A 23,564-nucleotide genomic window follows, 5' to 3' on the forward strand; every position below is an offset into this window, starting at 1 on the left:
GGCCGTTTATCACAGTGGGACGGGCACAAGTTGTGTGATGTGAATTCAGTTGTATGGGTAGTCATTGCAAAATCACTGGCTGACATTCATAGAACACAGAATAGAATATGGAGCATAGAACATAGAATAGTACAGAGTTAGATACAAAATGCTGGATTAACAGTGGTACAGGCAGCATCTCTGGAGATAAGGAATGGGTGACGTTTCGGGTCGAGACCTTCAGACTGTCTGAAGAAGGGTCTCGACCCGAAACGTCACCCATTCCGAATGATCAGTCTGAAGAAGGGTCTCGAGAGATGTCTGCCTGTCCTGCTGAATTACTCCAGCATTTTGTGTCTCTCTTTGGTATAAACCAGCGTCTGCAGTTCCTTCCTACACCTAGAATATTACAGCGCAGGAACAGGCCCTTTGGTGCACAGTGTCAATGATGAAAGTGATGCCAAGTTACACTTATCTCATTTGCCTGCATGCGATCCACATCCCTCCATTATTTGCATATCCATGAGCCTATCTAAAAGTCTCTCAAACGCCACTGTCATATCTGCTTCCACCACCACCTCTGGCAGTGAGTTCCAGCCATCCACCATTCTCTCTGCACATCTCCTTTAAGCTTCCCCCCTCTGACTTTGTAAGCTATGCGTTCCACTGTTTGACATTTCCACCCTGGGTTAAAGGTTGTGAATGTTTACCCTGTCTATGCCTGTCTAGTCCTCAGGGACAAGAGTGTGGCCTTGGAGAAGGCAGTGGAGGCCAATTCACCGGATGTATTCAAGAGAGAGTTAGATATACCTGTAGCTCCTAGGGCTAACGGAATCAAGGGATATGGGAAGAAAGCAGGAACAGGGTACTGATTTTGGATGTTCATATTGAATGGCAATGTTGGCTCGAAGGGCTGAATGGCCCACTCCTGCACCTATTTTCTATGTTTCTATGTTTCTATGTAACCCTGACAGGTTAAGGAATAATAAGCCCCCTCACCCCAGAGGCAAGAGGAGAGCTCGGTGTTATATTAGCAAGAATTTGAGTGTCATTGGCTTGGCGTATTGTTGTATGCTGCATCTTGATAAGTTGCATGTGTTCAAGTGGGAAGTTCAAGTCCCATTCAAGAAAGTTGAGTACCATTATCTAACCAGGCATTCATTTCAGTATTGAGGGAGTGCTGTCTAGTCACAAGCGCTATTTCTGGAAGGGAGGTCAAACTGAACCATGTTGTATGGAAGGAACTGCAGATGCTGGCTTGCACTGAAGATGGACACAACATGCTGGAGTAACTCAGCAGGACATGCAGCATCTCTGGAGAGAAGGAATGGGTGATGCTTCGGATGGAGACCCTTCTTCAGAGATGCTGCATGTCTCGCTGAGTTACTACAGCATTTTGTGTCCATCTTCATACTGAACCTTGGATGGGTGCAGCAATTCTGACATGTTTGAGCATTTTGATGGCCAACCCACTGATTTCCTCTCATTCGACATTACCCCATCAGATTTATCAAATCAATATCCCATTGCTGTCTATGAAAGTTTGTTGTCTGTTAATCTGCCGCTGAGCTTCCTACATTGCTGCTGTGATTACATTTCAAAACTGCTTCATTGATTGAATGGAAAAGTACTATTGAAACATATCTTTCTGATGGAAAGTCATCGGACCTGAAAAGTTAATCAAGACCCTCTCTTCCTGTGCGACTGAATATTTGCAGCAGGTTCTAGTTTGTGTTTCCCCTCTTTAGGATGGGGCAGCACAGTGGCGCAGAGGTAGATTTGCTGCCTTAGAGCACTTGCAGCGCCGGAGACCCAGGTTCAATCCCGACAACGGGTGCTGTCTGTACGGAGTTTGTACATTCTGCCCGTGCGCGTGAGTTTTCTCCGAGATCTTCGGTTTCCTCCCACACTCCAAAGTATATGTCAAATGGCTCATGTGTAAATTGTTGATAGCGTGTGTAGGATAGTGTTAATGATGATTGTTGGGCAGTACGGACTCGGTGGGCCGAAGGGCCTGTTTCCGCACTGTATCTCTAAACTAACCTAAACTAAAACCACAGAGGTATTGTACAATCACTGCCCCAGTGCCACTTGCTCAGGGTTCTACCACAGATCATACTGTCTGGCCAGGGTTTTAGAATCATTATTACAGGTCTAGAAGTACTGTGATGGGGTCATTGTGGAATATAGCTACTGTTAGTTCTCTCGCACCTAATCTACATGATAATAATAAGAGTAATGTGGGGTGCCACAGAAAGTTCTTGGGGTTAACTGTGCCAATTATGTACAGATCGGTAGCGGAGATACACAGGACTGCTATAAAATAGATTGTGGGAATATTAATCAATAGGATTGCCGAGAAAGCTTTAGAAATGGATTAACATCATTCTCTGTCATTATGCTTGACGTCAGGTATAAATCATCCTCCCATTTGACAAATTAACTGTATTTCCAACACTCTGGTTATGATGTTCATTGAGGCAAGCTGACTGAATTCTGCTTGATGCCTGACACATGCCTATTGATAGCAATACCTTGCCATCCTTCCTTCCTTCCCATGCAATTATATATCTCTGGATAAAGCACGGGCCCAACCTTGCCCAAATTACCGCCAGCTTGAATGATTGCATGACAAGAAATTCACTGTCTTTGCTCTTCATTTAATTACATATTTGAACAAGTCTTCACACGTGCATGTGTGCATGTATACGTGCATGTATATACAGAGAGAGAGACACACATACACTCACACACACACATCCTCCACCTCACACACACATCTCACACTCACACAGACCCAACACACACCCACACACACCCACACACACACACACACCACTCCTCACATACACACCTCACACACATAAACAGGCATCTCTCTCACACACACATCTCACACTCACACAGACCCAACACACACACACTCGCACCTCACACACACCTCCCACACATAACCACACATCTTCTCACACACACACCTTACACACACACAAATATGCATATACCATCACCTCCATGTATGTACTTACAGCCACATCCATCCAAGCACATGCACCACACATATAAACATCGTACACATGCATGTTTTATTTTTTTTAACTATTTTACACATATTTTAATTTATGTCAGATGTGAAATTGTTTTTACATAATTGTCGGATTATTTTTTTAGCATTTCAAGCTACTTTATCCAATGGCTTCTAAATACTTTTGATTAGGAGAATCATTTGGAGACAGAGGCTTATTAACAGCTGGTGGAAGCCCTGGGGGTGGGAGACAAAATGTGTGACACCTCTGTCCTGGTCCCTGCCTTATGGAACGGTCACGTAACCAAACTTTTTAGATTAGTTTAGAGATGGAGCATGGAAATAGGCCCTTTGGTCAACTGAGTCCAACGATGACCAGCGATCAGCCATTCACACTTGTTCTATATTATCCCACTTTATCAACACGCACTACACAGAGGGAACAATTTAATCATGATAATCATAATCATACTTCATTAGCCAAGTATGTTTTGCAACATACGAGGAATTTGATTTGCCACAGTCATACCAATAAAAAGCAACAGAACACACAAGATACATTTTAACATAAACATCCACCACAGTGACTCCTCCACATTCCTCACTGGGTTGGAAGGCGAAAAAATGTTCAATCTGTCCCTTCCTTGTCCTCCAGTGGTCGGGGGCCTCTAACGTCCCGTTGATGGGACGATCTTACTCCCATAGCCAGCGAGGCAATCAAGCTCCTGCATCGGGGGGGAATCTCAGCTCTTCTGTTTAGGAAGGAACTGCAGATGCTGGAAAATCGAAGGTAGACAAAAGTGCTGGAGAAACTCAGCGTGTGCAGCAGCATCTATGGAGCGAAGGAAATAGGCAACGTTTCGGGATGAAACCCTTCTTCAGACTGCCACCCTACATCAGTCTGAAGAAGGGTTTCGGACCGAGACATCACCCATTCCTTCTCTCCAGAGATGCTGCCTGTCCCGCTGAGTTAGTCCAGCATTTTGCGTCTATCTTTGGTGTAAACCAGCATCTGCAGTTCCTTCCTACACATCCCAGCCACGTACCTTCAGGTGAATATTAAAAAAAAACATGGCACTATACCGAAAAGCAGAAGAAAAATGATTCCAAGTGTAAAAGGCTCAATTAAGGCTCAAGTCATGTTGCCATTAATGGGAGCTTGTTGTGCGGAGATTGGATGTCCTGCACAACACAGTTGCTGCAAAATTAGCTGTAAGATGCTTTTGTACCGGTCATGTTTTGTGAGCATATTTCTGTATGTGTGGAACTTCAGGGACATTTGTAAATAGCAGATTTGATCTTACACTTGGACAATGTTGCTGTTGTTTTTTTGTCCGCACTCAAAGATGAATTTGCAATCCCTTATTCACACAGTATCTCTGCTCAATCAGCAAAGTGCTCTTATGATAAATCAACCCCTCCTCCTACTAGAAGCAGGGATAGGACTGCCCAGAATAATATCCTATCCAAGCCTGTCATTTATTAATGAACAGAGATATTCATCCCCACAGTCAAGGCTGATACATATCAGATGGCAGAGATGAAAGGACATTACTTTAACCGCTATTCTGCCTCATAATCTATGAATATTTTAAATATTAAACAGAGAAATCAAACTGTCTCCACGAACCAGGCGGACTATCACATCTAATGATGCTGTTCAGAATTTGGAAAGCAAACATCAGGAATATGCTTGTACACAATCTGTAGAAGTTTGCTACAAACAGTCCCCAAGAGATAGAAACATAGAAATTAGGTGCAGGAGTAGGGCCATTCTGTCCCTCAAGTCAGCACCACCATTTAATATGATCACGGCTGATCATCCTAAATCAGTACCCCATTCCTGCTTTCTCCCCATATCCCTTGATTCCGTTAGCCCCAAGAGCTATATCTACAGTAACTCTCTCTTGAAAACATCCAGTGAATTGGCCTCCACTGCCTTCTGTGGCAGATGAGTCCTGCTCTGATGTGCTCTATGTGTCTCACCGTTTCTGATGGATTGATTGAATTGAAAGATCTAGCATGGAAGGAGGCCCTTCGGCCCAATGAGCCCATGCTGACCATCAATCATCTGTTCACATGTGTGCACTTCCTACACATTAGGGGCAATTTTACAGAGGGCAATTAACCTGTAACAGCATGTTGTGATGTGGGAAGAAACCGGAGCACCTGGTGGAAAACCACCAGGTCACAGCGAGACCATGGAAACTCCACAAAGGCAGCACCCAAACGCAGGATTGAATCCAGATATCCAGCACTATGAGGAAGTAGATCTATTAACTACGCTGAAGAAGGGTTTTGGGACGAAACGTTGCCTATTTCCTTCGTTCCATAGATGCTGCCGCACCCGCTGAGTTTCTCCAGCATTTTTGTCTACCTTCGATTTTCCAGCATCTGCAGTTCCTTCTTGAACACTATTAACTATGCCACTGTTCTGGCCCAATTTTAATGGCCCCACATAATGTTCCTCAGTTTAGCTGTGTCAAATGTTGTTCCTCGTCCGTTCTGATAACAGAACTCCTCTGTGACTGTGTGATGATACATACAATTAAGAATGTAAGCTTCCTAACATGCAACCCTGCAATCTGCTTCAGGCGTGTTGGGTAAAAAGCAAAGATCAGTCCATGAATCTCAAACTCCTCTAAGTACTGGGGCCATTGTGTAGGCAAGTCAACAAGTTGGTCACTCTTCCAAGGAATGGATCCCCAGGTTACATAAGCTGCATGGCAATGGCTCCAAATCACAACAGGGTCAACGTTGGAGTAACTATGGGAAGGCTGAATGCTAAGATTTGATCTAATTTATTTTCACCATTAAGACGGGGTTGAGTGTGTAATCACTGAGGGGGAGACCTCCTCTGGTCATATATTCACCACATTTTGGTGGGTAAAGGGAATATTTAACTCTTTGGAGAAGAATGGGGTTGAGAGGGGAAGATAGCTCAGCCATCATTGAATGGCAGAGTAGACTTGATGGGCCAAATGGTCTAATTCCTCTCCTATAACTTATGAACATGACAAATTGTTACAGTGTATTGCCCATCACTTGTAGGTGAGTGGAAGAATCAAGGGTTTGATGGGGAATGTGAGAGAATATAACATGATTAGTGAAGGATCGGTGTCCATAGATGCTTCATGGTCGACATGAACTCAGTTGTCCAGGGTCCTGTTTCCATGCTGTATCTCTCTATGAATGTGAGGCAGAAGAGGCTAATACCTGGGAAGGCCGATGTTAAGCTTCTGACCTGGTGCACAGCCACAGTTACACCACGCTTCTGCATCATAATCTGAAAACCTCCCTTTAAGCCGCGTCTCAGATGAGCAGTGATTTGACCGTGCTGAGATAAACGGATGGTTAATGATGAGAGACCACGCTGCAGGCCACATCAGATAGCGGAGTTAATTTCCCTTCCGTCGCTCTCGGTTCCATTTCCATTCTTCAGTCCCTGCTCTCGTCCAAATGCAGGATCTCAATGTATTTTGTCGCCTGCGTAGTCAGGGATTTGTGGATGTGGGGGGGGGGGGGGGGGGGGGGGGGGGGGGGGGAACTGATGGATGGCTTAATATCGTCCGGAGCTGGAAGCAGGAAGATACATTTCAAATGTGCTTCGCTACTGTGAGCTGGACATCACTGAGGGCTGAGTTATTAAGTGAGTTGAATAACTTATCACTGCAGTCTGGGAACCTCTGCGCTACAATTATAATATCTGTCGCTGCAGGTAGTAACACTGCTCTGCTTGCAAGAGTTATGACTCCATTCTTTGATCCAGGTCGGTTTTATGAAGCCAAACATATCCACACCTAGACAGAGATAAATTGTCTGCTTCCCGAAGCAAATAAGTAAATTTCAAATGTGCTTCGCTACTGTGAGCTGGACATCACTGAGGGCTGAGTTATTAAGTGAGTTGAATAACTTATCACTGCAGTCTGGGAACCTCTGCGCTACAATTATAATATCTGTCGCTGCAGGTAGTAACACTGCTCTGCTTGCAAGAGGAAATTATGTAAATCGTATTATTTTGCTCCATTCTTTGATCCAGGTCGGTTTTATGAAGCCATAACATATTCCACACCTAGACAGATGATAAATTGTCTGCTTCCCGACATTGCAAATAATTGTTAAATAGAATATCAAATGCCCAAACAAATTAGATACACAGGTTGAAATTCTCGCGCCCGACACCCTTGGCGCCTGACATGCTGGATCACTGACACTGTCCTCAATCATCTCCCTGTGAGCAGGGGATCGGTCTTTTAGGGTACATAAAGGTTCCAGTGGAATAGTGAAAGGCCAGGATAGAATGGATGCGGAGAGGATGTTTCCACTAGTGGGAGAGTCTAGGACCAGAGGTCACAGCCTCAGAATAAAAGGACGCTCCTTAAGGAAGGGAGATGAGGAGGAATTTCTTTAGACAGTGGCTGGTGAATCTGTGGAATTCATTGCCACAGAAGGCTGTGGAGGCCATCATGGATATTTTTAAAGCAGGGATTGATGATTTGTGATTAGTACAGGGTGTCAAGGGTTATGGGGAGAAGACAGAAGGGGCCTGAGAGGGAAAGATAGATAGCTATGATTGAATGGGGGAAGTAGACTTGATGGGCCAAATGGCCTATTTCTGCTCCTATCACTTATGAGCTTATTACCTGCCTTTAACCCAAAGGTTCCACACGTTACGGACTGGAGGCCTGTGATTAATGGTGTGCCTCAGGGATCAGGAATCGCTGTCTGTAATTTATTTCAACAATTTGGATGAGAAAGCAGAAGGCATTATTGGACAGTGGTGGCCCGTCGGTAACGACGATGGCGGATTTATTTTTTATTTTTTGCACAAATACCTGTGCGTGAATGAGTTTGAGGTGGAGAAGCTGTTCCACTGTAATAACCCCATCCTCTCGGCTGCAGAGGAGTCAGTCCAGTGGTATGAAAAATGAGAAGTAAGTTTGCAAAGTTGTTGTAGATAGTGAAGATGGTTATCAAAAAATACAGCAGGATCTGGAACACTTGGGCGAGTGGGCTGAGTGTATAAGAAGGAACTACAGATGCTGGAAAATAGAAGGTAGACAAAAATGCTGGAGAAACTCAGCGGGTGCAGCAGCATCTATGGAGCGAAGGAAATAGGCAACGTTTCGTCCCGAAACCCTTCCGGGTTTCGGCCCGAAACGTTGCCTATTTCCTTCAGGGTTTTGGCCCGAAACGTTGCCTATTTCCTTCGCTCCATAGATGCTGTTGCACCCGCTGAGTTTCTCTAGCATTTTTGTCTACCTTCGAGTGGGCTGAGTAATGGTTAATGCTGTCTAACGCAGATAAGTGCGAGGTGTTGCATATTGAGAAACCAAACAAGGCCAGGACCTTCACAGTGAATGACAGGGTTCTGGGGAGTGTTGTAGAGCAGAGGGAGCTAGGAATGAAGGTACATAGTTCTTCATAAGTGATGTCTCAGATAGACAGGGTTGCAGTATATTGGCCTTCATCAGTCGAGGTGTTGAGTGAGGGAGTTGTAACGTTGTGTTACAGTTGGCCACTCTCACTTTAAACCGACATCCTCTCGTACTTGATTACCGAACCCTGGGAATAAGGCTGGAAAAACCGTATCTATGCCCCTCATGAATTTATACACCTCTATAAGATCACCCCTCATCCTCCTGCGCTTCAAGAAATAAAGTCCTAGTTTGTCCAACCTCTCCCAATAGCTCAGGCTCTTAGGTCCTGGCAACATCGTTGTGAACCATTTCTGCACTCTTTCCAGCTTAATGGCATTTGTTGTACAGTGGGGTAACTAAATCTGTACACACTATTCCAAGCGCGGTCTCACCAATGTATTGTAAACTACATTTAAGGTCAGAGAGAGCTTGGAATTCGTGTCTCGTTGAGAACTGATACACCAGGCAACACAGCACTCTCTTGGTGTGGCACGGGCTGCACCAGCCAAGTCTCATCTGCTCGAGTGTCTGGAAGGGAACATGAACTCATGACCTGCTGACTCAGGGAAAGAGAGTGCAACTGACTGAAGCAAGGCTGCTATCTAATGCACAGATATAAAAACTGTCAGGGTACATTAGAGTCAGACACGACACGCACCGCATGAAACATGAGCTGAACTTCACCTTGCACGGTGTGTTGGCTGTCATGGGGATCGGCATGGAAAATGCGACTTTCCCTCAATTTGATGTTAAACAATGTGCACAAAATAAATCAAACATGATTTACAATAAACACATATTATACAGAGCCCTGCATAGCAATGCTGCACTCAGTGGAAGTTCTGAGGATCTGCCACTGATAAATCTGTTCTCATTGTGTCTGTGAGTTTGACCTTGTGCGAAGTGTCCTGCACACAACAGCACTTCAAGTAGCGTAGAGTCGTAGAATTGTTCAACACAGCAACAGAGACCCTCTCGGCCCATCTTGTCCACACTAGCCATGATGCTTATCAACATTGATCTTATATTCCTGAATCAGTTCCATATCCCTCTATGTCTTTCCGATCTAGGTACCTATCGTGGGCACCAATCTCCTGGCATCCAAATTGCAAGCAGAACATCAGTTCTGTCCAGGCTGTGGGGCATTTTGATCAGTTTGATTACTGTCTTCTCCTGAGGAGAGAATCAGAACTGAACCAACGTGGCACAGTAGAGTATGATGCCAGTGTTCAGTTACCACAGAAGAATTCACGCAACATCTGAACCCGATTATAAGAGCATTAGTGCAACAGAACAATTTGTGGGAGAGACTTGGTCAGTGCACTCATCTATAGCTGGGAATGTCCTGATGTAATTGCCTGCAATTTCCAGTAAGCACAGGTGCTGGATAGGTCTAGTTCCCCCCGTTCCACTGATGTGCAGAGGGTTGATTGTAGTATCCAGAGGTATTGGCTGCTGGATGTGACGTCAAACTAGTCAGTCATGTGAGTTCAAAAATGTTTGTTCATTTGTCCATTTGCGTGTCTGTGTGTGTAGACCTGTGTGCTCATAGATGTGTTTTCTGTGTGTATGTATGGGTGCATGGCTGTGGCTGTGTGCATATACATCTATGTTTGTGTCTGTATTATGTGTGTTTCTATGTGTATTTATTTATGACTGTTTGAGGGTATGTATCTGAATGTGAGGGTGTGTGTCTGAGTGTGTGTGAGTGTGTGTGTAAGAAAAGTTTGTATGTCTCGATGTGTTAGACAATTAGACAATAGGTGCAGGAGTAGGCCATTCGGCCCTTCGAGCCAGCACCGCCATTCAATGTGATCATGGCTGATCATCCCCAATCAGTACCCCGTTCTTGCCGTCTCCCCATATTCCCTGACTCCGCTATTTTTAAGAGCCCTATCTAGCTCTCCCTTGAAAGCATCCAGAATTCTCTGCCTCCTCTGAGGCAGAGAATTCCACACTCACCACTCTCTGTGAGAAATAGATGTGTTAGTAAGGATGTATTTCTGTGTGTATGTATGTGCGTTTCCATGTATGTATTTCTGTGTTGTGTGGTTTTTGAGCATAGCTTTGTATATATATTTTTACATATGCGTACGTGTTTGTGTGTGGTTTTGTACCTGTTTCTGTGTGTCTGCGAATTTGTACAGTCTCCCCTCTGTTGTAAATGATTATAGGTTTAAAAACTAATCCTTTCTGCTCTGTGCTTCCTATTTTGGATTCAACAGCTGAACACATGATTAAGTAGCTTATGGTGCAAAGATTTGGCCAGAGAACATTAATCTAAGATTCAGAGAGACCTGAGATAAATGCAAGTTCTTTGTGTCGTTGACTTGGTGATAACACTTCTCAGCATACTACTAATCTATTTCTCATCAATTAGCCACCCTGTGACTCCTGAGTCAGTGAATGGGATTGATGGGTGCCACAGATTAAACTTGGCATGCCAGTAGCTGGTTTTGTTTTAAACTGCTTCATTGGATCTATTAAAGTCTCTGTTCACAGGACTCAGTCTGAGCATCAGACTCCACCACCCAGAAACGTTGTCAGCTATAATCCTTCCTTCAGATGGTTTGCATTGCACTGATTTACCCAAAGTGTCATTTAGCACAGAAAGAAATGTTGTATGGACAGATCAGGGACTGATCCTCGAATGGCCCTTATGCATCCTTTCCAGCCGTGTTTGTACACGATTCCCTTATGAATTTAGCCTCGAAGGGTATTGCCTTGCATGTCAGGCACTGGTTCATTGCAGCATGTGTTATAGTCACTGCTGACAGCAACACAGTTTTATTACTGGAGAAACTCAGCGGGTGCGGCAGCATCTATGGAGCGAAGGAAATAGGCAACGTTTCAGGCCAAAACCCTTCCTCAGACGTTGTGAACGTCTCGGCTCGAAACGTTACCTATTTCCTTCGCTCCTTAGATGCTGCCGCACCCGACGAGTTTCTCCAGCACTTTTGTCTACCTTCGATTTTCCAACATCTGCAGTTCCTTCTTGAACAGTTTTATTACGAGGGGAATCCCCTCTCTCATTGTCACTGAGGTTAGGGCTAATGTTATCAAGGGATGTGGGGAGAGAGCAGGAACGGGGTACTGATGTTGGATGATCAGCCATGATCAGATTGATCGCAGGGCCAAATGATCTATTCTTGCACATATTTCTATGTTTCTAGGTTTCCTGTTAACAAACGCGGGGACCAACCGTTTAGAATGTTGCAAGTGCTGGTGAGACTTGTTATTTGTCGGAACATAGATGAATGTTGGGATTGCTGCTAAGTGTATGGAGGGCTGTGCGTTCAGAGGGGGTGAGGTCGGAGTGTCTGCGGGGCATAGAGATGTCAAGATGGTTGATGTTGCGTCAGCAGCTGGAAATAAAAAGACCCAGAGAGGAGAGAAGGCCGACATGGGTGGTCCGAGAGGAGGGGGATCATTGGAGATGGGATCATCACTGGGATACGGGGAGAAGGCAGGAACGGGGTACTGATTGGGGATGATCAGCCTTGATCACATTGAATGGCGGTGCTGTGTCGAAGGGCCGAATGGCCTACTCCTGCACCTATTGTCTATTGTCTATTGAGACGAGCACTCCTCAGATGATCAATCCCACAGCTTCCACAGATGCTGCCTGACCCACTGAGTTACTCCAACACTTTGTGTCTTTTTTTGAGTTTCTCTAGCAGTTTTCTCCAGATTCCTGCTATCTTTTAATTTAGTTTAGTTTAATTTAGAGATACAGCGCGGAAACACGCCCTTTGGTGGGTCTGCCCTGCACCCACTAGGGACAGTTTATACCAAGCCAATTAATCTACAAATCTGTACATCTTTGGAGTGTGGGAGGAAACCAAAGATCTCGGAGAAAACCCACGCAAGTCACGGGGAGAAGGTACAAACTCTGTACAGACAGCGCCCGTAGTCAGGATCGAACCCGGATCTCCAGCGCTGCATTCGCTTTAAGGCAGCAACTCTACTGCTGCGCCACCGTGACCAATCTATGGCCTCTTGTGTCTGTGACCACAACTGGGCAGTTACAACTCTGGAAATAAATGACCTGCTTAGAGTCACAGAGTAATACAGCATGGAATCAGGCCCTTTGGCCCAACTTGCCCACACTGGCCAACATGTCCCAGCTACACTCGTCCCACCTGCCCACATTTGGCCCATATCCCTCCAAACCTGCCCTATCCATGTACCTGTCTAACTGTTTCTTAAACGTTGGGATAGTCCCTGCCTCAACTACCTCCTCTGGCAGCTTGTTCCATACACCCACCATCCTTTGTGTGGAAAAGTTACCCCTCAGATTCCAATTAAATCTTCTCCCCTTCACCTTAAACCTATGTCCTCGAATCAGTTCCCCTACTCTGGGCAAGAGGCTCTGTGGATCTACCCAATCTATCCCTCTCATGAGTTTGTACATTTGTACCACTCCCCTGCCTATTCCTCTCAAGATTATTCCTGGGCGCCCAGTTTTGATCATTACCTTGCGATTGTTTCTGAATGAGTCGCTCCCTCCTTCACACATGCTCTATATATAGCTTTTTGAATGTTTAGTTATATCTGCTGCTGGGCAGTTACCAATTCTCGCTGCGAGAGCAGATTGCTGCTTAGTTGCATGCCACAGCTTTGAACGCCACGGAAGCTGGCAGAGTGATTCAGCTTTTCAACAATTGGACTAAACGGCTAAATTTGCTCCTTCATCTCGCTTGGCTGGTCTTCGGTTTTGGGATTTTCATGCAGGCAGCTTTCTTCAGATGGTATAACCCGGGCTGTGTCACACCCTGGTGAGGCGTTTGTTAGAGAGAGAGTCTGCGAGCAGCCACCGACCTGCCTCTCCCGTACCCCCCCATCCCCTCCCAATCCTCCCCTGCTCCCCCTCCACCTCGGCTCCCATCACTGGCAGGAGATGCCGACAGCTAAGCCGGAGTCGGCAGCTCCAGGCGAGCTGACATAATAAGATCCTACACAGGTCTTGAAGGGGATTTCTCAGCGGCCAGCAGCAGTGACCGATGCCCAGCAGCCAAGGACCCTCGGGCAGGTAAAATGAGCTTAAGTTGTGAATTCATTCAAGTCAGGGGAGCGGACAGTTCGGGCACCGCGTTCGTCAGGTTAAAGTACAGCGTGAGGGATGGAGGTAGTCTGTGTCAGAGCTGAGCAAATGCGTTCCATTGCTACTCCCCACTAAGTAGCAAGCAAGTAGCGGCTACTCAGTGGGAAGGGCTCTGACTTTCAAATCACTTACAGTCGGGTGGAATCTGACTTCAGGGATCTGTCCAGCAATGATTGGGGGCCATATACACCCCACCCGCTTCCCTTGGCTTTTTTACTTATGGTTCCATTTTTAGATGCTTTGTTTTGAACTCAGTAGTTTTATAGAATGACTATCCCCTCGTCACACGCCTCAAGAACATCTGTCTGACCAACCCCGTCACACGTCCTGAGAACATCTGCATGACTATCTAGCCCCTCACTTAACTCGAACACATCTGCCTGACTCTCCCCTTCAGACATCATGAGAACATCTGTCTGGATATCCAGACAGCCCCCCCCCCCCCCACACACACACACACACACACACACACACACACACACACACACACACACACACACACACACACACACACACACACACACACACACACACACACACACACACACACACACACACACACACACACACACACACACACACACATACACACACACACACACACACACACACACACACACACACACACACACACACACACACACACGCACACACACACACACACGCACACATGCACACACATACACACACACATATAGATATATACACACAAACGCACATACGTATATACACGCACACACACAGAAATATATATATACACACATACACATACGTACACACACACACACACACATACACACACACACACACACACACACACATACACACATACACACACACATACACACACACACACACACACACACATATGCACACACACACACACACACACACACACACACACACACACACACACACACACACACACACACACACACACACACACACACACACACACACACACACACACAATACCTGGTGACCCTCCAGCTCTCACTATCCAATTCCTAAAGTCTCTCAACAACCGTCCACCAGACCACTGAAGGTAGGTTTCTCCTTCATAGCCTTTGTAGAAGAAGGATTTGCATTCCTATAACGCCTTTTGCCTTTCCTGCTAGGACTTCCCAAAGTGTTTCACAGCCCATGATGTACCTCTGTGGTAGGAATCGCAGCATTGATTTGCCCGTACTGTACTCAATTATCCATTCATTGAATAGTTGCAGTTGTTGGTTGAAGCAGGAATATCCAGCAGGACACTGGGGAATAACGGACCAGATCATCTTGGTCGGTGTTGGCCACAAAACACCAGGAGAATTCTCCTAACTGCGACCCTGTTACTTTACATGTATCTGAGAGCACAGATGGATTCTTAGTTATTGGTTCATCTTAGAAACAGCATCTCTACGAGTGGTGCCTCTCTCTATGCTGCATGGGAGACATCACACTTGGTTTTGGGGATGAATGTTCAGGAATGGGATGAGGAAGCAGAGCTATGTATGTGTGTGTTATCAACATGAATGTGATGGTCCAGAGAGCGTATTACACTGCTCTTTGATTCTGTGATTCTGATCATTGAAAGTTTGCAATATAGAACGAGGCCATTCTGCCCATTGTGTTAGGGTTGGTCATAGCCAACTGCAGAGCTGGATTCCACCTTCCAGAACCCTATCATTAATGCCACAGGTCGTAACCTGTGACATCGAGGTGGGATTGTAAACAATCAATACTTAGGATACTGAGTTGGATGATCAGCCATGATCATATTGAATGGCGGTACAGGCTCGAAGGGCCGAATAGCCTACTCCTGCACCTATTTTTATGTTTCTATGTTTAACCTTTACTTGTTTATGAGAATTCCATGTTAAGTGTATTAGTTTGCAGACGATGATCGAACAAATCCTGACAGCAATGATTACTGTATTAACTGCCTATTTACCTGCTGGCCAAGAGTTTCATGCTGAGCCCTTTGGCAGAAACATTAGGTGCCAACTTCCACTACTGTGTCAGTATGTGGCTGAGGTGTGATGCATGAGCTCAGTTTAGTTTAGTTTATTGTCACGTGCACCAAGGTACAGTGAAAAGCTTTTGTTGCGCGCTAACCAGTCAGCAGAAAGACAATACATGATTACAATCGAGCCATCCACAGTGTACAGATACATGATCAAGGGAAAAATGTACAGTGCAAGATAAAGTCCAGTCAGGTCCGATTAAAGGTAGACCGAAGATCTCCAATGAGGTAGATAGTAGCTCAGGACCGCTCACAAGTTGTTGATAAGATGATTCAGTTGCCAGACAACAGCTGGGAAGAAACGGTCCCTAAATCTGGAGGTATATGTTTTCATACTTTTATATCTCTCGCCTGATGGGAGAGGGGGGAAGAGGGAGTGACCGGGGTGAGGCTCGTCCTTGATTATGCTGCTGGCCTTCATGGGCCAACTGTGCTATTTGGTATGGACACGATAATGAGTTTATATTTGGGATATACTTTGGAACATTCTGTGGTGAAATACACAATACGACTGTAAGTCCTTTTAGCACTGATACAAGGACTGGGTTTGATCATGACCTTTGTTAGACAATTCCAATTGGCCTCTGTCGATGAATAAAGACGAGGAAAGAGAAGTTGGGGTGGCACAGTTGGTAGAACTGCTGCCTCAAAACGCCAGAGACCCAGGTTCGTTCCTGAGCTTGGGTGCTATTTGTGTGGAGTTTGCATGTTCTCCCTGTGATCACGTGGGTTTTCTCCAGGTGCTCCGGTTTCCTTCCACATCACAAAGACATTTATAGGTTAATCAGCCTCTGCAAATTGCCCCTGGTGTGTAGGGAGTGGATTTGCAAATAGGCCAACATAGAACTAGTGTGAATTAATCAATGATCAACGGTTGGCATGGACTTGGTGGGCCAAAGGGCCTGTTTACATACTCTATGTTGAAACTTAATGATTTCCAAGATCTTGATATCTGGAATAATTTACCTTGCAATCAATAAGAATATTCTCATGGTTCTACTCAGACCAAGGTTTCTCCTGGTCAACGACCCTGCTGCAAATGAGGAAACCCTCAAAATAAGTTTGAAGTTGGGAATTTCTAGGAATATCGTCGATAAATTCGCCTGGCAAGTTGGGAAAACTTTTTTTGCTCTGGAGTTGGAAGAGATGAGTGCAGAGATCTGGGCTGGCGCCTCCAGTGCTTTGCCCAAAGTAGAACAGCACTGCTGGAGATGCTGCCTTTTGGATGAGACATTAAGCTGAGATCTTGTCTGCTCCATCAAGTGTATTTAAAGGACCTCGGTATCTTGGCCACTAACTAACTCTCACCCAATGTTTACAAACAGTTTAACTATTGCTGTCCGTAAGCACTTGTTGTGCACAAATTGGTTGCTGGATTTCCTATGTTACAGCGACAACTACAAATGCGAACACTTTGGCATATCCTGTGATGTAAGGTACAGTAGGAATATCACAGTTTCTTTTGGAACTGATTACAAGGACTTGGTTTGATCGCGACCTCTGCTGAGTTAGACCATTCCAGTTGGCCAGTGCAGATAGATGTGTAACCGAGAGATAGCTTATGTTTCCTTAATGATCTTGATGTCCAGAATCAATGTGATTCTGAAGTTAAAGATGCATTGTAAGATGATGAATTGTTCAGCAATGTCTCTGCTTGATACTGATGTGGAAAAGTATCCACAATAAGGATCCGATTCAGATTCTGCTTAAGTGCAATTTATTGATCATTGAACCCACTGATTGTCCTTAGTGGGTTTGAGTCTCCCTATTGACCAGCCAGAAGTTGGTCGAGCAAGGGTTCTGAAATTGCTCAGCATTCACTCACAGCTCGACACATGCTGTCACAGAAACTCACGTGAGTACAATTACATGCAGATGACCGTACACACGCAGATACACATTTGTGTTCACAATCTCACATCCAATCTGATTGACACATCGCCTCTCATAACCACATGTAGTCTCTCTCTCTCTCTCTCTCTCTCTCTCTCTCTCTCTCTCTCTCTCTCTCTCTCTCTCTCTCTCTCTCTCTCTCTCTCTCTCTCTCTCTCTCTCTCTCTCTCTCTCTCTCTCTCTCTCTCTCTCTCTCTCCCTCTCCCCCCCTCTCTCCCTCCTTCCTTCCCTCCCTCCCCCTCCCCCCCCCTCCCTCCCCCTCCTCCCTCTCTTCCTCCCTTTCCCTCTCCCTCTCCCTCTCCCTCCCCCTCTCCCTCTCCCTCTCTCCCTCTCCCTCTCCCTCTCTCCCCCTCTCCCTCTCCCCTCTCTTCCTCTTTCCTCCCCCTCTCCCCCTCTCATTGTGCTTGGACGAGCTTTTGTGTTTGAGTGTTTCACTGTGTCCCAGAGGCAAACACGAACAAATATTTTGATGTGACTAAGGCTTGATCAAAAACATAGGTTTTAAGAAGCAATGGAGGATGAGATGGAATCAGAGAGTTAGGAGGGAATTCCCAGTGGAGCTGGCGTTATCAGTGCTATCAGCAGGAGAGGAAGATTAGTTCCATTTATGGTACTCGTTTCATTTGTGATATAGTTTAACCTGAAGCAAAATTTGCAGGGTGGGAAATGGGGGATGAATCTGATCGACAAGCCCCTTGGACTTTCATAAAGAAATCACAAATAAGATGGTGAAATTCCCAAAGCCAGTTACGCGAATCTCCAGGATTTGTCTGCCATTATCCCTCATGGAATCATCATTAATGTAAAATCCCCAGAACCTCAGAGAGAATTGACGATCGTGCTAGGTTCCAAGAGAGGCAATTAAAAGTTGAAATTGAAAGCTGGGAGATGTTACAAGTGCAGCGAGGCGTAAATGTGCAGAGGTCCCACTGAAGCTTCTGCATGGCTGATCATTGTTCTTCATTCACAGTGAATGAAGTGGGCAATGAACTGTGATGAAGTAATAGAGAAACTTAGGTTCTGAACCTGATGGCAAGAATGTTTAAAGGGATTATGGATCAGAGTTATGGGTTTTCATTCTCATGGAGGATAAGAAATGTTTGACATTCTCAATTCTCCCTCCTGCATAAACAACCTCACAGCATCTCCCACCGGATCACCTACAAAATCCTGATCCTCACCTACAAATCCCTCCACCATCTGGCCCCCCTATATCTCACTGACCTCCTCTCCCCCTACCAACCCTCACGGTCCCTCAGATCCACATCAGCCGGTCTCCTCTCCATCCACAAGTCCAACCTCCGCAGTTTTGGGGACAGAGCCTTCTCCAGGGCAGCTCCCAGGCTCTGGAACTCCCTCCCCCAACTGCTCCGCAATTCCGTGTCCCTCACCATCTTCTAGTCCCGCCTCAAGACCCATCTCTTCACCTCTGCCTATCCTTAGCCCCACGTGCCGTCCCTTTTCATCTGTGCATTAATTGCCTCATACTGTGTTTTGTATTGAATTCTGTATTTACTTTGTGTACTAGTCATGTCTCTACTATTTATTTAATTCCCCTTACATGTTTTTCCTCTACTTGCTAAATTTTTGTAAGGTATCCTTGAGACTCTTGAAAGGCGCCCATAAATAAAATTTATTATTATTATTATTATTACCCTCGTGCGAGAGTCTAGGACCAGAGGCCACAGCCTCAGGAGTAAAGGGCTTGTTATATGAGGAATAATTGAGTGGAATGGGCTGTAGATTGGAGTTCAGACGAATGAGTGATGATCTTATTAACATCTGAAAGATTCTGAAGGGCTCATGAAGTAGATGCTCTGAGGATGGAGTTCCATGTTACTGGAGAGACTAGTTTACAAAAACCAACACAAATGTTGGGAACAACTCAGTGGGTCAGGCAGCATCGCTAGAGGACATGCACAGGGACCCTTCGCCAGACTGACTGTAGTTGGGCAAGTGATAGGTGGATACAGGTGAGGAGGATTTGGATTGGCAGATGGGTGAATAAAAGGCCAAAGATGAAAAGAAGACAAAAGGGTGTCTGATTAGGAGAGAAGAGGCATGGAATGTTATCCCGAGTGGGAGATTCCATTATTAAGGAGATATTCTTTCATATGAAGAAAGACTGGATAGACTCGGCTTGTACTCGCTAGAATTTAGAAGATTGAGGGGGGATCTTATAGAAACGTACAAAATTCTTAAGGGGTTGGACAGGCTAGATGCAGGAAGATTGTTCCCGATGTTGGCGAAGTCCAGAACAAGGGGTCACAGTTTAATGATAAGGGGGAAATCATTTAGGACCGAGATGAGGAAAACATTTTTTACACAGAGAGTGGTGAATCTCTGGAATTCTCTGCCACAGAATGTAGTTGAGGCCAGTTCATTGGCTATATTTAAGAGGGAGTTAGATGTGGCCCTTGTGGCTAAAAGGATCAGGGGGTATGGAGAGAAAGCAGATACAGGATACTGAGTTGGATGATCAGCCATGATCATATTGAATGGCGGTGCAGGATCGAAGGGCCGAATGGCCTACTCCTGCACCTATTTTCTATGTTTCTATCATTTCAGGGTTATGGGTTTTCATTCTCAATGGCAATGAATAATTGGCATTCTCCTTGTTCTCAAATCATCTATCCCGTAAAGCCCCTTCCGAGCACTGTGGAAATTGAATCATTCAATTTCTACAAGGCTGAGAGAGGTGGATGTTTCTACTCTGGGGAATTCGAGGGTTGTAGCATTTACACAACTAAGTGGAATTGAATGTGTAGGAAGGAACTGCAGATGATGATTTAAACCGACGATAGACACAAAAAGCTGGAGTAACTCAACGGGTCAGGCAGTATCTCTGGAGGAAAGGAATAGGTGATGTTTCGTGCCGAGTCCCTTGGTCTGAAGAAGGGTCGCGACCCGAAACGTCACCTGTTCCATTTCTCCAGAGATGCTATCTGACCTGCTGAGTTACTCCAGCTTTAAGTGGAATTGAAGTCAGGATAAAAATCAGCTATAAATAGCACAGCAGACTCGAGGGGCTGAATGGCCAGTCACTGCTCCAATTGTGTTATGTTCACACGCTCCTATAGTAGAGCATAAAATAACAGATATTTAAAAGCAATTGCACAGTACAGCAAGCACTTAATGTGTGTGGCTTGCAGGACCAAGAATGTGTATCTAAAGAGGATCATTTATCTTTACCCAGAGGATTGTTAAATAAGCAAGATAATATCCCAACTGTTCTGGACTGGAATAATAATAACTGCGGTGATTTAATCTAACCGTATGTGTTTGCCCTTGCCTCCTTCATTTATTAGATTTTCCTAAGTATGGGTAGCATGGGGTGCAGCGGTAGAGCTGCTGCCTTATAGTGCCACAGACCCAGAATCAATCCTGACTATGGGTACTGTCTGTACGGAGTTTGTACGCTCTCCCCGTGACCTGCGTGGGATTTTTCCATGTACTCAGGTTTCCTCCCACACCCCAAGATGTACATGTTTGTAGGTTAATTGGCTTTGGTAAAATTGTAAATTGTCCCTGGTGTGTGCAGGATAGTGTAAGTGTGCAGAGATCATTTGTCACCATGAAGTCATTGGGCCAAAGGGCCTGTATCTAAATTAAATCTCCAAACTAAATTTGTCACTCTCAGAGTAAAGAAATGTTTTGTATTACGTAGAACGATTATCAACTGGCATGCACCTGCCTGGCTTCTTTCATTGTAGCTTGTGTGCTCAAAAAGGCTGGCAGTATCATCAAGGACCCACACCATCCTGGCTACACACTCATCTCCCCGCTACCTTCAGGTAGAAGGTACAGGAGCCTGAAGACTGCAACGACCAGGTTCAGGAATAGCTACTTCCCCACAGCCATCAGGCTATTATACTTGGCTCGGGCAAAACTCTGAACATTAATAGCCCTTTATCTGTTTATTTGCACTTTATCAGTTTATTTATTCATGTGTTTATATGCGTATATAATGGTATATGGACACACTGACCTGTTCTGTAGACATGCCTACTATGTTCTGTTGTACTGAAGCAAAGCAAGAATTTCATTGTCCTATCAGGGACACATGACAATAATCTCTCTTGAATCTTGAATCTCTTTAACTGGTCTGTACACTTCATAGCAGCTGGGGAAAGGCACTCATTGTTCCTATAAATGAGGGATTCAGTTATTGGAGGGAGGAATTATGGATAGTGACTGATTTACAGTGACTATTGATGGGATGTTACTGCTTCAAACTATTCCTTACGGATTACCGACAAATCTTCGTATACTCGGTCAGGGACCGGCCATCTATTGTCACTAACCTTTAGGTGAGAGGACTAGGATGGTATCATGGGTCTTCATCCAAGTTCCACATCTGCTGATGTACAGTGAAATCAACAGTATCCATCTCTAGGTCTCATTGCACATGTCCATTCAGTTGAACGGGGAATGGGGCCAGGGTGTGGAGTGGTGATCAGGGGTAGGGAGAAGTGGAAGCTCGTGACTAGGTTAGGACCGGTGGCCGGATTAGGTCAGAGTAGGTGAACTAGGGGAACAGATAATCACTGCTGGGACCCCAAAACATGATAGTTTCAAAACCCCTCCAATGGTTTAGGCTTATAAACTAGGCTGTCCATTATGTCACTGAGGCACCCCAGATGGCCTTTCAGATGAGATATTAATATATCTGGGCTGACATTATTCTTCTTCAGAAATTGATCTCCACACTGCCCTGGGCCAATATCAATCCAACAACCAATACCACTAAAACAAATAATCTAGTTTCATTTTACACTTGTAATGAAACAGAAGAAGGCCATTTGGCCCATCAGGTGAACACTAGTTCCTATAGGAACAATCGCATTGCTTCTTTTCCCCTTCTTATTCTCCATTCACCCCTTCCTTCATGCCTGCCCACCAACTTGCCTTTGATTCTTTTCCCATCAACACAGGCTGAGGATAATTGACAGGTGCCAGTTTACTAACTAGCTTGGTGGTGAGATGTGGGGGAAACCCCATGCAGTTTCCCCATGGGGAAAGATTTGCATCCGCCGTGTATGAATTCAGGATGAAAGCTGGTTCCCTGGTGAGACAACGCTGATTATCTCATTGCTCTTTCTAAGATCTTGTGATTCCTTTGGTGAGTACAGTCCTAATGTAATTTACTAGCTGTAAGGCACTTGTGGGAGATTTTGAAATGCACAATAGAGAGTGTCTCATACCCACCAGTCCTGGAGCCTGAGCCTTGATAAAGGTGACCTGTGGGCAATTCCAGATTGGCCTTGCCTTGAAGTTTCACAGACATTACACTCATGCAGTGATCGAACGGGAATAAATAACATCATTTAAGAGCACACTGGAATCCACAACAAAACGTAGGAATCATTTACCATGTAATCTCATGACGGGTGGCATTAGAGAAAAATGTACCGTTATTATCCGATCACCACAGGCAACCCGGGCTGCTAGTGCCGCAGAACAAAGGATGACTCAGGAGAGAGACAGTGTTGGATGAATGCATTCTGCAGGTGCGTGATTTCCATTGAGAGACCTGTGGTAAAATGGGCACAGGTGCCTTCGCCATCCAAGACTGAGCAGCAGGGGGAGGATGTGAGGAAGTGTGAGGTTAGTTATTCCAATATTTCTTATCGGCCCCACTCCATTCCCATTCAAGAGCAGCATTTATATAAATGTTCCTTACAGACCCATCACCACTTTTACCCACTGCCCAGATAGATTGTGAATAGTGAGCTGTTGTTTTTAGTGTTAACCTCGTGAGAGGCAATAACAAAATATCAGCAACCATCGCGACCCCAAATCGGCACTTTCATCATGTGTAGGAAAGAACTGCAGATGCTGGTTTAAATCGAAGATGGACACAACATGCTGGCAGTATCTCCAGAGATGCTGCCTGTCCCGCTGAGTTACTCCCAACATTTTGTGTCTCTCTGGCACTATCATCAGATGGCGGCTGTCAGGAATATTGATCATGATATTGGCGTAGAGAGGAACTGCTGATACTGATATACACTGAAGCAAGACAAAAAAGTGCTGGAGTAACTCAGTGGGTCAGGCAGCATCTACTGGAGAAACAGGATGCGTGACGTTTCGGGTCAGACTGCAAGAAAGTCTGGAGACATAGGAACAGGATAA

General features: G+C 45.2%; 1 protein-coding gene across 1 annotated transcript in view; it reads left to right on the forward strand.

Annotated features, from left to right (window-relative positions):
* The first annotated feature begins 13,108 nt into the window (after window positions 1-13,108).
* LOC129712930 (ras-GEF domain-containing family member 1A-like) overlaps window positions 13,109-23,564 on the forward strand; it is a 177,581-nt gene continuing 167,125 nt past the window's right edge. The window contains exon 1 of the mRNA XM_055661713.1: window positions 13,109-13,456. The gene's annotated coding sequence lies outside the window, so the exon portion shown is untranslated. The remainder of the gene's footprint in view (window positions 13,457-23,564) is intronic.

The sequence above is a fragment of the Leucoraja erinacea genome, chromosome 34 (assembly GCF_028641065.1).
Source record: "Leucoraja erinacea ecotype New England chromosome 34, Leri_hhj_1, whole genome shotgun sequence".
Lineage (NCBI taxonomy): Eukaryota > Metazoa > Chordata > Chondrichthyes > Rajiformes > Rajidae > Leucoraja > Leucoraja erinaceus.